Raw genomic sequence first — 18851 nt, forward strand, 5'->3', positions numbered from 1 at the left:
AAAAATCACTAGTTGACTTAATTAAGACATTTTCCCTAAATGAAACATACAAAAAAATTACATGGGCTTGGACATAATTAATTCCAATCTGTTCCTAACCTCAGCGACACCTCTCAAGGCTAGAACACTTGTCCAAGCTACAATATATAACATTCCCTCGTATCAAGGAAGGTGGTCTCCACAACACCCAACTTATCCCTAAAGAAAACAAACTTTCCATTATTCAAGGCCTTCATCACAATGTATGTCGCTTGTTGATTAGTAGGCAGTAGGCACATAATGTAGTCGAACTGATCCACGTTGTACACAATCCCTGATGAAATGGTATCATATGTTGATATGTTTTGATCGATCATAAAATATTGGATTCTCAGATAGCTTAATGCAACTCTGATTATCACAATGAATAGTGGTTGACTCCATCATTTGACCAAATAGTGCCATTAGCAGCTTCCAAAGCCATATGGCCTCACATGTTGCCATACTTGCTACCATGTACTCTAGTTTTGCGGAGCTTAATGCTACAAAATTATGCTTCTTGTTGTACCAAGAGACAACCCCTGATCCAATGTTGAAAGTTGAAACAACACCTTGAAGTGCTTTTTTGTTCAACTGCATTACCAGCGATATGCATTACTGTAGCCAATCAAACAACACCATCACCTTGGGTATATTTCAACCCATCCTCAATTGTACCTCGTAGACATCACAACACATGCTTTGTTGTTGTCCAATGCACTCTCTTTGGTTCCACCATGAACTGACTAAGAGTGTTGACTGCAAAGCAAATGTTTGGCCTTGTGTTAACCAGATACATGAGAGACCCAATAAGATGTCTATATAACGTGGGGTTCACTGCCTCCTACTTCGATGCATCAATATTCCTCCAAGTGGTTATCATAGGTGTAGACATGGGTCTACAGTCCAACATCCTAAATTTCTTCAAGATCTCCAAAGCATATCTCCCTTGATCAAGGAAGATTTCCCCATCTGTCTGCCATAGCTCAAGTCCTATAAAATAGTGCATCAACACCAAATCCTTCATTTCGAACTCTACTACTAAGTCCCTCTTGCAGTCCTCTATGACCCTTGGTGACCCAATCAAAAACAAATCATCTACATATAAAATGAGAATGACGGATTTACCTCCAACCATAAGATAGTAGAGGTTCAAATCTGCTTCACTCTTCACGAAGCCCATCAGCTACAAATAGTTGTCAATACGACCATACCATGCTCTGGGAGTTTGCTTGATTCTATATAGTGCTCTCTTCAACCTGTATTCAGGGTTTACCTCTCTTGCATCTCAAAGCCCTTTGGTTGATCGATGTAAACCTCCTTTTCTATAACTGCATTCAAGAACGTCGTCTTGACATCCACATGATGAATCTAAATGAAAGTATACCTGGCTACAAGAGCAAACATCTCCTCATCTACTCCCTCTTGCTAAGAGAAACCCTTGGCCACAAACCAAGCTTTGAACTTTTCTATGTTACCATCTACAGCATGCTTGATCTTATAGATCCAATAGGAACCAACCACTGCCCTATCCAATGGTCTAGGAAACACCTCCCAAACATCGTTCAGCGTGATGGAGTTGTACTCCTCCGCAATTACATCCTACCATACCTGGTGTTGTGCAGCCTCATCATAGTTGGAAGGCTCGTTGTCAATGAGTTGACTCATCAATGCCTTGTAACTCGAATATTCCTCTGGTGGTCTCTTATCCCTAATGCTCGATCCAGGAGCTCCCACAAACTCCTGTGCATCTCTCAATATCTGAACCACCTTGTAATTCCTTCTCCCTTCTATGCTAGGTAGAGCTTCAAGCCCCTCATCATGCTATTGCTCCACATGTTGCAAACTCTCCTAAACACCTATACTTGTTCCCATACTAGTCATTGTACTTGTACTTGTGCCCTACTCCTGAGATTACTTCTCAACCCTTGGAGCTTCTGCTTGCTAACTTTGATCAACTACTGGCAACTCACAAGGACTCCTAAAGGCTTTCTCCTCATGAAACTTATTGTCCCATCTAATGATGATCATCGGAGTCCCTAGAACATAGATCCTCATGCCTTGGATGTTTCGTTGTAACCAACGAAATACCCCTTCTCTGCAGTTGAATCGAGCTTGGTGCGCTTCTTGATTGGAACATGACAATAAGCGATACTGCCAAAAATCTTGAAATGACCGACTTTTGGCCTCTTCCCTATAAATGCCTCCTTAGGTGCCATTTTTCCCAACACCTTATGTGGGACTCTATTCTAAATGTAAATTGTTGTGCTACATGCTTCTATGCAAAGATATCAAGGCATATCCTGATCGTATAGCATGGCCCTTGCTACTCCAACTATGGTTTTGTTTATGTTATGCAAAACCATTTTGTTGTATATCGAGTTGTCCACTCTCCCTTGATTCCCTCCTTGGGGTAGAACTCCTTGAAGGCTTTCTCGATGTACTCACCCCCAATATTTGTCTGAAGTACCTTTATCTTATTTCCTGTTGAGTTCTCCACAAGAGCCTTAAGGCTTACACTCTTGGAAGTGATTGAAAACTTCATCTTTTGTCTTCAAGAAGTAAATCCAAGTCTTCCTCGAGAAATCATCAATCAAGGTCACGAAAAATTCATAACCCCTGAGAGATCATGTGGATAATGGACCACAAATATTAGAATGTATCAAATCTAACACACCCTTGGCTATATTTTCACACAAATATTAGAATGTGTCAAATCTAACACACCCTTGGCTCTATTGTCACTACTTGTAAATGTTGTTTCTGAAAACTTTCCAAGTACGCACCCTCTACATACGTCATCATGTTTTGTACTCACCTCTGGAATACTTATGACGGTCTCTTTGAGCAACTAAAGTGCTCAATGATGGATATGGCCCGTCTTCCTATGCCACAGCTCTCCCATATCTTTGTTACTGTTGTTGCTAACCAATGTCTTTGGTGTATCAAACTGTAACTTGTAGAACTTGTTGCTTCTCACCCCAATCTCCTTTATTGACTTCCAACCCTGTTGTTTCAGATGCACCTTCTGTCCTTGAAAGTATACATCATACCCCTTATCCTGAAGAGAAAAAACTAAAATCATATTCATTCCCATATCTAGCGCATGTAACTACTAACACTTATGTAACATGGATATTCTTGTCTGACTCCCTCTAAAATGTGATTGTCCCTCTCCCAACTGGAGTACACTTGGACTTATTTCCCATTTGTATCTGGAATCCTATCTCCTTTGCTTTGTAGCTAGAGAAATACTCTCTAACTCCTATCATGTGACATGACGCCCCACTATCAATGTACTGGACTTTGGTCGAGCTAGATAGGCAAGCTATGAGAGTGAACTCATCCTCACCCCTCTGGAATTTATTGCTGCCTCCACTACCAAGGCTCAACCTAAGATCTTCCTGAGTGAAATCACTCCAAAGACAATCCCAACCAGGCAAGTCTTGTCCTCCATTAATCACCTGGACAATGACATCCCACTGCTCTGGGAACCCATTCAACGTAGTTCCCACAAGCTCCTCATCATCTATTTTCTCTCGAACAGTGGCTAACTCATCTTTGACTTGTTTGACCCTTCTTAGATAACTGACAACACCTTCTCCCTTGTTCTGTCTACTATTTCGTAGCTTCCCTCTAAGGATCAATTTCGTGTTCACAATTGCACTCTGGCACAAATTCAAGATGACATCCCACATCTTACACGTATCCAATTTTGCAATATGGGGAATGATGATATTTGACCCCATCTTGGATAATACACCTAGCTTTGGCATCCTCCTTGTAGTAGGTCGCTAATTGTGTTCGATATGTCGATACGGCAACAGCAGACATTACATATTCCTTCAGTCCATGCTCCTCCAGCAACAAAAGTATCTTGGATTTCCAGATACCAAAGTTCGATGCACCATCAAGTCTATCATGATCCCTCAAAATAGCTGAAGCCATCTCTAAAACCCTTGAACAATAAACCCCAATAAATCTAAAGACATCTGAGAATTGACCAGTGTGAAAACCTTTGATTTCCCTTTCAAAAACCCCCATGCTCAGATAAACAATAACCTCAGCGCTTCAGTGCTTTGATACCATGTGAAATTTCTGCTACCAAGAAGGTGCTATTAACACAATTAATTATTTCGATTACTTATACACAGTAAATTAATTTATCAGTTGGATGTAATGAATAAAAACATAAATAGCACCATTCACCAAATAAAATTTGCAGCAGAATACACGAGAAACCAATCACACAAATAACACATTTTTTGTACAAATGTCCCTAGAAAAGCACCAATGTAGGGAAAATCAGTTTTCAGTTTGAGGGTGTGAAATTTCCTTAAATTACAACTCCTCAAAATTTATTCTACTAACTGATTAATTATGCAGTCTATTTGCTACGACAAACAACAAATAAATCACAATGCAATTTTTCACAAAAAAAAATGTTGCAGAAATAAACTGGAGACTGAGAAAATGATATCACACAATAAAATTGACAGTTATTTTTCGACAAATGTCCCCGAAATAACCCAATGTGGGAAACCCGATGCAGGAGATGACGGTTTTTTATTATTATACAGCAGTGAAATTTCTTAGTACAATCTAATGCCCAAACTAGCAATCCTCTCCTCAGAAAATACTAGCAAAATATTAGAGAGAACTTTCTCTCTCTCCACAAGCAATCTCGGCACAACCTTCTTCAAAAAACTAGCCCTCCAACAACCCTTGCATAGAGCCTCACAAACATAGCTTGGATCTGCCTCTGATCAAGTCACCCTGCTTGCTGCTGCCTTTGGAGGTGATTCATCGACCCTCTGGAAATTATCCTGGCCTCCGGCACCTGAATCCACCTCCTCTTCATCCAAATTGCACTGCCTCTAAAGCTTCCTGCGCAAGCCTCTGCACAGCCTCCTGTGGAATATCTTAGCCTCTCTCAACTGACTCTTCCCACACTGGAAATCTCCATCAAACTCTCAGCTACTGTTCCCTCTCACCCTTGCATCCTTACTAGCTCAAACTCTTCTTCCCTTGCTCAATCTTTGAGGTTGGATAGCTCAATTTGCTAAGAAACTTGCATTGTTGGTGTATTCTCCATCTACCCATTGAGTCGCTCTTATAATCTCTCATTGGTGAACCAATGGCCATGATTATATCCCTATCAAGGGCTATGATCAACTCAAACTCTATCTGTGTGAGCTTCTAGATAATTCTGAGCTTTTTCAATTAATTGTTGTTAATTAATCACTTTTCCTAAGTTAGACTTACGAAATATATAATTATTGATCAATTAACTTAATTGAGCCATCTTTAGGTGTTTTCTCCTAAAATGTTTCTGAGTTTTGGAGATCAAGTGTTTTTTAGCCTCTCTGACCAGAATCGAGACTAGAACACATGTCTGATGCTACAAAACTAACAGAGTGTTTAATTATTACGTTTAGTAAATCTACTATTGAGAAATTACATAGACTGCACTGGCAAAACTCTGGCAAATTTATCTTCCCCATTGCTAATCAAATCAAACTAGGAAAACTAGTGTTCCACAGGAACACGTCCCCCGTGGTGGGGTGCATGCACCCCACTCTTCCCATGCACCTGGGAAGGGGGGACACTTGGGGAAACGTTTCCCCACATCCCCCTTTTGGAAGACATGGGGAGATGCAAGGGGGGACATTTCCCCAGTGTGGGGGATGCGTCTCGCCAAAATTAGTGCATTTGGGTGCACCCCCTTGAAAGGGGATGCTCAAAAGCACCTTTTTTGAGTTTCAAGTACTTTTTTATGGGGAAGCCTAATATTCAAACCTATAGCCCTATTATTGCTATGCAATTCAAGGTAATGTTAAATTGTTGAAGTAAAAGTGACATTCTCGTTTATCTTTCATTTTCATCCTTTTACAATAAAAATTTAACATTGCCATGAATTTTACTTAAAATTTTAAAATGACCATGAAATGACTTAGGATGTTTGAGAGCGGTTCCAACCCCAGTGGATTTCATATGGAGAAAGTAGAATTTTAGATCTCACTCAAAATCCAACAAACTTAACAATTTTTTAGGATTTCAAGATCAACAGGATTGCAACGTTTCCAATGGATTTTGTCATGTACAAGGGTATGGAACTAGTATTTAATCAGGAGCACCAAGCCTTGTGTACCTTGATGTGAGTGGCATTGGTTGTCGAATTCCTCTATCATGAACCTACTAAAAATGTACCTATCACTCAAACAAAATCTTCACAAGACATGCTACATTTTTCTATCTTATTTTAATGCTTAGAGGGTGACATTGATGACAAAGATCCCAGTATAGGTAATGATTTTGATCATATGTAGGTATTTGTTGTAGCATGATTTTTTTTGGATGCTAGAGGCCATCTAAATCCTATTTGTTGGTGTATTTTTGGTTCAAAGATGGATTGCACTCCGTGCTATTTTGGTTATGTGCACCCTTACATGTTATATAAATGAGAACTTTTGCTTCTTGGTGTATAAATGGTTTGGATTCATATGGATGCACATAAATAAATATGTTTTTCTTTAAAATTTGAATATTTTAGGTGTTTTTGGTCGACCGGTATTTTGGTCCAGTTTTTTTACCAATTCCGGTCCAATTTCCACTGATTCTCGACTTATAGGGTTTTGTATTTAGATCATCAGTTTGGTTATGATAACATTGGTATCTATTATAGTCTATTTTTCTAGGTACTAATTAGATTCTAGAATCGTGAATGATGAATGATGAATTTAAATTTGAAATCAATTTACATTTTAAAATGATGAATGATAAATTTCATTTTCAAATCAATGTAAATTCTAGAAAGATGAATGATGAATATGGATCCATGTATTTCATTATTGAATCTCATGGTGTATGGAAGAATGATTTGTATGAATGATGTTTGTATCAGTATGAACGATGAATATCGATCAGTGTATTTCATTATTTAATTCAATTATGTATGGATCAATATATTTATGCTTTTATTATTGAATATGAATTTGAATTATATATATATATATATATAAACAATTATATACCTAACATCTCCCCATCCCCCCTAAAGTTCCCCAAAACTTGAGGGTACTCCCACACGTCCCCCTTGTGTGTCTCCCCACACCCTCATCCCCCCGTCCTGGAGTCTTCGTAGAACATTGATGTAACTATACCTTCAGATGTGTGACATGCACCCTGAATAAATAAATATGCATGAAAATATGACAATAAAGTCCTCCAAAAGGTGGAAATTTTCCACATGTGCCACCACAAATAAGAAAATATGTAGTGATGCCTCAAAAGGTGATCCTCAATGCAAGATTACACATAAAAATGTGAAATTAAGCCTACAAAAGCCATATCTCCTACAAACGACCTGCTCAAAAGGATCTTCAATAATGGTACAAGTCTTCATGCGTCATGTGTCGTGTTCCCATTTTTATTCTTCTTCATAGTACATCCAGGGTGGATTTTCAGGGCACAGTATGGCCAAGTCAGTGGAGTAGGTTATGTCATCAGGGGTTCCGATGGAGTTTTGAGAAGTTTCTACGAGGTTCGATAGCATTCGCTTGGTATATTCCATCATCCGCACAATTTGCCTGTCGTTCCGGCACATTCTGACAACTTTCAGAAAACTAAGTTATTAATGGGCTTGACTCAATTAATTACGCTTAAGGTTGTTGAAATTTCTAAGTCTAACACGTCAGAAATCGCTACTACATTATCTGGTTTATTTTCTCCTACTTGTCCTTTTCATTAACAAGTTATTTATAAATATAAATACCGAAAATAAACACAAATGTAGCCTTAACACATATACAGATCAACAACTGAAATAACTGAGACAATCACACAAGGGACACCGTTATTTTTGGACAATCGTCCCCGGAAAAACCCAATGCAGGAAAACCGGTGTAGCAAATATGAGGGTTTTATTATTGTGCAGTTTATGGATACAACTAGGGTGCCAAAAATGGCTCACCCAACAGAGAATGCCCTCGACAGAAGTACCTCTCCTCGGAGACAAATATTCCGGATGATCAATGACCAGATGATCGATCCCACAGCAACTAAGGCAGCGCCTTAGCTGGACAGCGAAAGCTACTCCAAATTTCTCCACTGCTCTGCGTCACTTTGCTAGGGACTGCATAACCCTCTCAGCTCCAGTCTACCCCACGAAAGTCTCCAGCGCTGCCTCTTGGCCCTGCATCAACTCTGCTAGCCTCTGCGCAACTACTGATGCCTCTGCGTCATCCTCTTGGCTCTTTGTGTCAGCCCTCTGCGCCACTAATGCTAGCCTTCTCAGGCTTTGCATAAGCCCCAGCTACCTCTGCGTCAGCCTTCCCAGGCTCTGTGCTATCTCTTTGGCAATATCTCTGCCTCTGTTATGTATTCTCAACCTCATTCCGAACTGCCCCTCACTGCAACAGATCAATGGTTCGATTCTCTTAGCGAACCCAGCTCTAGAAAATCAAACTCACTGATCAATTTGGTGTATCTCCAACTAACCCTTAAGCCTCCTCTTATACTTTTCTTGTTGAGCCTTCAACCGCCGAGATTAAGTCCCTAAACAACGACTAAGATTAGATTTGGCTTGATCCTCGTCTCTTGGAACCTTCTAACCCAAAATTATATTAATACACATTAATATTTTAATTTTCCTACGCTTATACTTAGGACCCCATTAAAAATATTACTTATTTTAACATCTCCTCATCTGGGTAGAATTTATCCAAACGATTTATGGATTTTGGAGATCTCATGTGCTTTAGCCTCTCCACCAATTTTCATCGCTACAGCACATCCAATGCTACCACAAATCAACACTCCCTCTTAGCAAAGAATGTGCTCTAGTAATGCTCCATCATTGAAACATCACACTGATTCTCCGCACCAATACATGTGTTGATGCTTGGCCTGCTACCTCACATCATTTGCACTGTTGCTTCCTGTACTGTTGCCCATGACACTGCCACTTCCACTGCTACATCTATACTGCAGGTCCCTCTCAATATGTTGCCCATGCTACCCCTAGCACTGCCACTGCTAACTATTGCACTGTAACTCGGTTACCAAGAAGTAGATAACTGACTTCTCCCAAATACTGACATCCCGGTCAGTCTGGAAGCCTCGTGAAATTGAAGCTTCCTCTACTGCTATATTGTCCCTCTGTTGCCACTGCACTACTGCATACAACTTTGTGCCTCTCGCACTGCTGCAACCTCCACTGCACTACCTCAAATTTCCGCACCCAAGCATTGCCTTGCTCCTCCATTACACTTTGCTCCACCCAACCCCTGTCATCCTACTACTGTCGTTAAGGGCTCCCGTAGCCGGATATGATCCAAGAGTTTGGGCACCTCAAAGATCCTGCCCTTAGTATGTACTATGTAGTCCTCCTGACTACAAATCGATGTCTCCCCACCTCTTCTCTAGAGGTGCATGAGCACTCATGGCACAATCGTCATCAGTCTCGACCTCTTTCTCTGCCTTAGCTGGAGCTGCCTTAGAATCAGAAGCCACTCCCTTGTTTTTCTTCCTAGGGCACTGGGATGCATAATGTCCCGGCTCCCCAAAGTGGAAGCACTTCACCTTGGAGATGTCCTTCTTCTTTCTCTTCCCTTGTTGTCTTGCAGATGCTAGAGCCGCATCCTCCTCCACTTTCTTGATTCGACTTCCCTTGCCACTACTCCCCGCCTTGGTCATCCTCCTGATCTCTTCTTGGCAACATCTCCTCCCAACCTGGAAGAGTAGCCCTGCCCAAAATACTTTGGACAAATGCCTCCCTCTCCTCAGAGACTACATTCAGAGCAGTCCCAACCATAAATTCTCGATCCGGTGTAGACCCCACGAAAGTAAGCTAGTCGCGAATCTCCTACAACCTAAGAAGGAATGGATCTATCTACTCTCCCTTCAACATCTGATATGACTGCAGTTGATTCTCCAATAGCATCTTCTGCTACACGAAAGTGCCTTCATACAAGGTCTTCAAAGTATCCCACATCTCCTTTGTTGTGTTCCTTTCAGCAATATGTGGTATGACATGATCTTTGACCCTGTCTAAGATCATCCACTTCACCCTCGCCATTGCATCCTCATACTTCTCATTCTCAGCTGGGTCGACCGGGATAGCTATGGTTCTCAAGGCAAAGTCCTTGATGCGATGTCGATCTTGGACTGTCAGGATCCTCGCCTTCCAGATGACAAAGTTGGAAGCCCCGTCCAACCTTTCCTGATCCCTCAGTCCATTTACTGCCATTTCAGCTCCTCTTCTGGACTCCCTCTGAGTTCCGACTTCCCTCCTGAAAATCTCCCTCTAAGTCCTGATTTCCCTCCTAGAAATCCTCTTGCCAGTTGTCGAACCACTCCTCTCCAATCCTCCTTGCAACTGCAACTCGGATCTGGATTTCTTGGCTAGAAATTCGTCAAGGTAGCGACTCCCTCTACCTCAGTTCCATCTCCTTAGGTATTATTCTGCACTGACAGAAATAGCACCCCACCAGCTCCTCAAATCATAATCTACCTACAGCTCCCCAAGCCCCAACAACCAAAGAAACTGAGCCTTTCAGGCTCTGCGCAATTCTGGCAACGACTAAATCTGCACCCCCTAGCCACAGCGTCAATCCTTCCTGGCTGAGAAGGATGACCAGGCACTGCGTAGGTCTGATCTGCCCCTCTCTGCCTCTACGCTGACCCTCCTCCTGGCACGAAATGATGACGCAGGATTTGCATCACTTCCTCTCTAGCTGCTTCTGCTCTGGAACAGCGTTGTCTCTTGGGACCGCTGCTACTGCTGCAAATTCTTCAGATCACTGTTGGTGCCTTCAGTTCTCCTGTGATCTATAATGCTCTAATACCATGTTGAAATTTCTAAGTCTGACACGTCAAAAATTCCTACTGCACTATCTGGTTTATTTTCTCCTACGTGTTCTTTTCATTAACAAGTTATTTATAAATATAAATACCAAAAATAAACACAAATGCAACCTTAACACATACAGATCAGCAATTGAAATAATTGAAACAATCACACAAGGGACACCGTTATTTTTGGACAATCATCCCCGAAAAAACCCAATGCGGGAAAACAGGTGCAACAGATATGAGGGTTTTATTATTATGTGGTTTATGAATACAACTAGGGTGCCAGAAATGGCTCACCCAACAGAAAATTCCCTCGACAGAAGTACCTCTCCTCAGAGACAGATATTCCGGCTGATCAGTCACCAGATGATCGATCCCATAACAACTACCGCAACTCCTTAGCTAGACAGCAAAAGATGCTCCAAGCTTCTCCACTTCTTTGCATCACTCTGCTAGGGACTGCATCACCCTCTCAGCACCAGTCTGCCCCACGAAAGTCTCCAACACTGCCTCTTGGCCCTGCATCAGCTCTGCTAGCCTCTACGCAGCTACTGATGCCTCTGCGTCAGCCTCTTGGCCCTTTACGTAAGCTTTGCTAGCCTCTAAGCAACTATTAATGCCTCTGCGTCAGCCTCTTGGCCCTCTGTGTCAGCCCTCTAGCCCTCTGTGTCACTCACGTTGGCCTTCTCAACCTCTGCGTCGGCCTTCCCAGGCTTTGCGCTCTCTCTGGCACTATCTCTAGCTCTCTGCTATGTATTCTCGGCCTCGTGCCGAACTGCCACTCGCTGCGACAAATCACTGGTTCGATTCTCTCAACAAACCCCGCTCGAGAAAATAGAACTGACTGATCAATTCAGTGTATCTCCAACTGACCCTCAAGCCTCCTCTTATACTTTTCCTGTTGAGTCTTCAACGGCCGAGATTAAGTCCCTAATCAACGACTAAGATTAGATTTGGCTTGATCCTTGTCTCTTGGAATCTTCTAACCCAAAATTAGATTAATACACATTAATATTTTAATTTTCCTAAGTTTATACTTAGGACCCCATTAAAAATATTAATTATTTTAATATCTCCTCATCTGGATAGAATTTCTCCAAACGATTTATGGGTTTTGGAGATCTCATGCGCTTTAGCCTCCCCACCAATTTTCATGGCTAAACCACATCGATGCTAACCACAAATCAACAAAGGTGGCATTCCGGGAGGAATACGTGGCAGAGCACCTTAGTCTAATGGCTCATTGGAACTGGAAAGAGAAGATCTACATGATGGGATGGTTAGATGAAAGTTTCAATGACCTAAGGAGACACGATGGCCAATTTACCATTTTCCCGCTTTAAAAAGAATATTTTAATTAAAATAAAAGAGGGAAAAGTGCTCCATGATTAAAATAATAATAAAATAGGAGGCTCTAGAAGTATCCATCAAATCTATAAAAAAGGAGGAAGCCATGGGAGGGCATCTTGGTTTTGATATTGTTTCTTGTATGAGAGGTTGAGGACCCAGTTCTCTACTCCATTGGTAGGCCCCAAGACGAAAACCCTCGTGTGATATAGAGAGATTAGGCGAGCACTCATCTGCCCTTGCTGGATTCATTCAAAATCCACACGTGTAGTGATTTTTTTTTGTTTTACTTTGGAGACCAGAGGGTCATTCCCATCTATTGTATTGGCATCTATCTATATATAATAAAGCTGGATTTTGGTTGCTGCATTTCCCGTTGTTCCTCAAGTTATGATTTTTAATGAGATTTTATGCAATTTATAAATTTATGGTTTGGATTTTACATGGCAATCTTTTGGTAAATGCACGATAGTTTTATATGAAATGCTTGTTCCAAAAATTTCTGATTTGGGACATTACATCAAAAGTGGTAACAGCTCCAATTCCTGATTAAACTCCTCAAATCACCAAGGCTAAAATAAGATAGATCCTTCTGAAAAGTGACTTTACACTGAAGCTACCACAGAAAACAAATAGCAATCAACTGTACTGAATCATGAATACCACAAAGCTTTTCACCTATCCCAGACCATCCAGGCATCAACAGGAACAGGGCATTTCATTGAAAGTTAGACTGTAATGAAGTAGTGAAATTTGGCTTCAAAAAAAAAAGAGAGAGAGAAAAAGTGTGGGTCCCTTCAGGAAACGACTTAATAATTCCGGCATTGATGAGCTCCCTCATGTATCCTTGTTTCCAAAGCTTAATTTTGAGCTGTTAAATAATGCATAAATTTTATTTATACGAAGTTTAATCAATCAGATTTTATGGAGTTCAATAGACAGATTTACATAATGTCTTATAAGCAATATCACTGGCTGGTCAGGAGATGCATCAAGCAACCCCACATTGGGTGCACCTTATATGATTCATTGTTTTTGAGTCACATTGACAATTTTTGGGTCCATTAAAGGCATTAAAACAATTTCAATTTTTAATTTCTAATTTGGGTGGAGCATTCACTGAACATATTAAATAATTGTGCAGACACAGTTTTGCTATGAATATGTTCATGGTGAGCTGCTGAATAATATTGACTTCTGAATTTTAGGTTGATCACTTTTTTCTTCTTAAGCTTTCCAAGGACGGATTGAAATCAATCATTTAGCAGCATACACGGAACAAAGAACAAACTATACCATCCTTCTGCTTTTTAAATCGTTTGGCGAAAAATGCCCAGCCATGTTTGGCTCCTCATTTTCTATTTGTTTAAATTGCCCTTGCCTTTGCAAATCCAGGTCTGATAATCCTTCTAAACATGAATTATGTCCAGCCTTTTCAGCATGCAACTGATCTGCTAAAACAGTATTTACTGGATGCTGCAGTACAGTTGCAGAAACCATCTTTCTGGTCTCACTTCCATAACAGTCCACCAAACCAGTGTTCTTACACCTCCATGGAGTTTGTGCTTATTGATGGATATCGACTATGGATTGCAAAACATTTACTCTTTTACCATTGCCATTTAGAGTATTGTTTTCAGTCATTGCACTTTGCTGCTTAGAGCCAACCTGGCCCACTTTTTCATCAACAATCTGATTATTATTATTACCATGTTGTGTTGCTCTTAAATCACAAATTGTCTCCTGGTCACCATCAACTGATTTGTTTGAAGATAAATTCCACACACATGAGTTATTTTGTTGCTGAAATACAGGGTTTTCAATGCCTTCAATATTCGCATTAGAATCTTGAGTGAAATTACTATCTACAATCTGACAACTGCTTTCTGGCATTTGTTGATGCCTTTCTGAATTATTCTGTATTATAGAAAGCTTGGTACTGAACAGCTCAGGGTTGTTTTCCGGCATCAGATGGTGAATTTGCATAATGTTTTCTAAATTATCTGCACTAGAATTATGAGTGAAGACTCTTGTGCAACTTGCTTCTTGATGCAGAGCCTTCCCATCCACATATTTATTATATTTTGCATCATATTTTAAGTCAAGTTGGACAGATAACTCATTGTCATTATATGTGTAATAACTTTTAAGATTTGATTCCTCCCATTTTTGTTGATGATTTTCCATATGCCCAGTTTTTGAACCTTTCTGATGTTTTCGTCTCCCTTGGATACAATTTAAACAGACATGATTCTGCTTGATTTCCTATAGATCATTCTTTTCCTGATAGTTTTGCTCATTAGAAGTTAGATTTAACATTCTTTGAGAATATTTCGTCTGAGAATAACATTGGCAGTAGTCCCACAAGCAATTATGTTGCCTTCCATCCAAATTTGTATGCTTGCAAGGCACCCTTTCCTTGAAAGCTAGTTGTTCTGTGGCTACAGGTTTCCAGAAACTTTGAGGCAACTCTAAAGTCTGCATAACATTGAAGATAAAAAATCTCTTGAGAAACAAATTGATCGGAGCTCTGGTCATCCCTTCGACTAACTTGCAATGCTAGTTCATGAAAAGACTGACAAATATTATCCAAATGTAACTTCGTCTGATTGTTAAACTGGTTGCACTCAAATCTTGAACCCAGCTGGCCCGTTGATCCTAAGCTTGTTTGTGGCAAACATGGCACACCATAGATTTCATCCTTAGCATTGGCATGATTAGCAATGAAACAAATTTTGCTGAAGGAGCCAGTTGATACCATGTTCATCCCAAATGTTTTGTTTTTCATTATGAAGCAACTGCAAAGTACCAGAAGGTTTGAGTGGCATTTTCTGCAATAGAACAGGATTCCTATCATCGTATTGCCCAGCTTCAAAAGAAGTCTCTTCCAAAGCTGACTGCATGAGTGCACTCCAATTACCATGTTGTTTATTGAAAACCTGGCTACATTTATCCTCAAAGCTGCCTTGATGCACAGATTTCTCTACAGTTGAACTATTTGTTCTGGAATCAGAACTACCTACAGTTGAATGGCATTCGGTCTGCCGAGAATCACAACATATGGTTTGCAATGACACATCTAAGCTGACCAACCAATGCCAATAAGCAAATTGAAGCTCATCCGTCTGCAATGCATTTTCAGCCCAGTTTTGTTGAGAATAATTGAAGCTCATCCGTCTGCAATGCATTTTCAGCCCATTTTTGTTGATTCTCAGCAGAGTTCTGCTCTTGCAAGTTTCCACAGAGAAAGTTTCCTTGTTGCCAATTACCTAATAGTGAGCTAGTCTCTGGAGTTTGTGAAAGGTTGTGGTGAAAACTCTTCCCAGTTAAATGTTTAACCGGTACCTGTTGTCCCGTGCATGAAGCATTGTCTTCAGGAAAGGATGCATCAAAATAGCTTGTCTGATGATTACCTACAAGTGATTCTCCCAAACATGAATTACAGGCTAATGGATTTCGTAATTGAGTTGCAGTAGCCAGTGCCTTGTTCAATGGACTAGGAATTTCATCAACCTTTTCCTGTGAACTTGGATGCAGATCCAATGGTTGTATATCTGCATCCTCAACATTACCAACTGCGGGATCATAAACAGAGGGATCTAAGTATGTGCCATTTAAGGGCAATAACTGTGAAGCTAAACTTGGATCCGACAGCATCATACATTCAGCAGGTGAACCATTGGTGACCCAATTCAAATGCTGGAATTGAAATGTTTCTCAGTATCTGGTAAAAGAGCTGAGCTATAGCTCATCTCTTCCATCTGTTGTAACGGGATATTTGTTTGCGCAAATTTCGACAATTCATGCAATGAAGATCCATGCAACCAAGGGGGAAACTGATTACCTAAACATTGATTTCTACGTGGCAAGAACCGTTGGAACTGTTGCTGATAGCTCGAATATACATCTAGCTGCTGAAACAGTTGATGCGGTTGAAGCTCCTGCAATTGCTCCTGATAAAAATATTGCTTTTGCCACATCTTTCTGCTATCTACTGCATCCTGCTGCTTCACAATAGCTCCACACTGACTGAAATCATAGTTAGCAGGAGGTTCAATGTTTGCCAGCCCTTCAAATTTGCTCCTGCCCTGATTAAGGCTTTGACCAATAGTATGTTCCTGTAATCCACTACCACCACAGATTCCTGAATTGAGATGATGTGCCTCAGATATGGCAACAACATCAGCAGGAGTTGATTCATTTGATTTATATCGAATAATAGGAGATCCATCATTCAACGAACCTTCCAAGTTTGGTGGTTGGAGATCCATCATTCAACGAACCTTCCAAGTTTGGTGGTTGGCTCCTTCGCTAGCTTTGGTTAATATGATGGTTAGAACATGCTTCAGAAGTTTTTCCTCTTACAACCGTATGTGAGAGATGTCTCCCATCATTACCATCTGCAGATGTAGGTAGGAAAGGCATCTCCAATGTTGAATTCATACCCTTGCTAATGATTCATATTGGTTGATGTGATACCACAGGTATACTATTGGTATTCAATAAAACACCACCAACAGATAACAAGATTTTATATCTTCTGCTGTAAATAAGAACACTAGTTGCCATTACTGGTAAGAGAATTCCATGCTGACCAATGTGATAATCAATAATAGACTGAATGAAAATGCACTTATAAGCACTTCATTCCTTTTCTTTGACAGAAAATAAACCATGCATGCAAATGGATATCTGGGCATCAAGTGGTAGCTGAAGTTTGAACCAGACAGGATAGTATTCGTTCACCTTCTTACTCCTGCTAAACCTAAAGATGTGCAAAATATTCCCACAGTAGATCAGTCTAACACCATCCTGACACCCTCACTCCATGACACTCAAGGACAATATAATAGAAAACTATTTAGAAATCATCACTATTACTAAACGAAAAAAAAGTTGCTCATAGTTTATGCATGTCTAACACTTTCATGTCCACTTTTTTCCTTCCTCCTATCAACATTCTTCAAGCATTCATCTAAAATTAATCACATCAGCGTGATATGAGCCATACTCGGTGCAAAACATGCCATCAAGGGAAAAAAATTCTAAGCTCCCTTGGCATACTCCATACATAGAAGGAAGGCCAAAGCAAAGTCCAAGTAAATTTGCATCAGTACTTAATAAAGATGAACAAGGTTACATACATTCTGGAAAGACGGTGTTGAAGTAGGATAGCCTGCTCCAGCTCACACCTAGAGTTACTGCAAATTTGCAGCCAGCACCCAATTCAGATTCTTTGGGTCATGGCACAAAGGACAACTGCTATGCACACCCCCCCCCCCAATCAGATAGGTATATGACTCCCCACACAGATAGGTAATTCCTCTATTCCTCAGAAATCACTGACCATCACGCTGGCAGCCACATCTCCTTTGGCCTTTTAGAAAGTACAAATTCTGTCAACAGCATCTGCTCCATCTGCATCCAGGAACAGTGTCCTTCGCCAGAAGCAACTCACACTTTGTAGAAGGATGCTGCTAGAACAGGATTCCAGCAAGAGTCCTGCTCAGAGGAGCAAAGCAGCAAAGTAACAGGAAAATTTCTGACAGAAAAAGAACAAACAAAATCAAGTACTCAAATATTTGGGCAAGTGCACAAAGACTCTTCCAAAATAACTCGGAATGTGCACTCATGTGCAGGGTCAATGGGCTATGACCAACCCTAAAAGCTGTGATAAACTGTGTAAATACCAATTGGAAAGGAAGCTATTTCATCAATTTGTTGGGATAGAGACCTTTCTTTCTTATATATTTTGAAGAGCTAGCAGATGGGCAAAAAGTTCTAGAAAGCAGTTGATTACCTCTCTGACCTGTACGAAACACTATAAAGTCCCTGAACAGATTGCAACTCTAGGGGAACTTAGGAAGACTTCCCATTGTCACCTTTGCAACTCTCTCCCACTTTACGTCAATTCTTTTCCAGCACAAGGAGGGAAACCCTGTAAAAGAAGTTTATGATGTTCTTTAGAAATAAAGGGATGGTGGACTACCAAGATCGTTGTGAAGCTATACCAGGATCCATCCGAGAATCATAAAATGATTCTCAAGGAGAAGCAAAGGACCATGAAGATGCAGAACGGTGAAGGTGTTACTTCCCATCTCGCCAGACTTCAGAACGTCCGTGATGAGCTAGCAGCTGTAGGAGAGAAGCTTGATGACAAAGAACTTGTGCGAGTTGCTATAAACAGTTTTTCCAAAGAGTTGGCAACATTCGTTCAAGGAATTACTAGATGAGGTAAACTGCCCGATTGGGAATGCTTGTTCAGTGACTTCACTCAAGAGGAGCTAAGGCTCAATCTTGTCGAGGGTACTACCAACAGCAGTAGCAAGGGGTCGAAGGTTGAGAAGGAAGAGGAGAATGTAGCCCTAGCCAGAAAGGGTAAGGCGAAAAAAGGTCCCAGCCAGGTACAAAACTCAAAGGGAGACGAGAAGAAGAACAAGGACCTGTCCAAGGTCAAATGCTTTGGATGTGGTGAGTTTGGTCACTATGTCAACCAGTGTCCCAACAGGAAAAGGGACAAGAAGGGGCAGCAGCTTCAAAAGAGATAGATGAGTTGACCTCCAAGATGGAGAAGTTTGCATTGATAGTGGCTATACCTCTAGATGGAGGAGGAGCATGAGGCTTCAAAGTTG

At 40.8% G+C, this 18851-nt stretch overlaps 1 protein-coding gene across 7 annotated transcripts in view; it reads right to left on the reverse strand.

Moving 5' to 3' along the window:
- LOC149229378 (uncharacterized) overlaps positions 1-18851 on the reverse strand; it is a 320041-nt gene that overhangs the window by 226963 nt on the left and 74227 nt on the right. Inside the window, exon 1 of one of the 7 annotated variants that reach the window (XM_089378604.1) lies at positions 17364-17744. The exons of the other annotated variants lie outside the window; for them this stretch is intronic. The gene's annotated coding sequence lies outside the window, so the exon portion shown is untranslated. Of the gene's footprint in view, positions 1-17363; positions 17745-18851 lie in introns of those variants that run through there. 7 annotated transcript variants of the gene reach the window in all.

Source organism: Pinus tabuliformis, chromosome J (assembly GCF_031772625.1).
Source record: "Pinus tabuliformis cultivar Carrire ecotype Pingquan chromosome J, CPIR1, whole genome shotgun sequence".
Classification (NCBI taxonomy): domain Eukaryota; kingdom Viridiplantae; phylum Streptophyta; class Pinopsida; order Pinales; family Pinaceae; genus Pinus; species Pinus tabuliformis.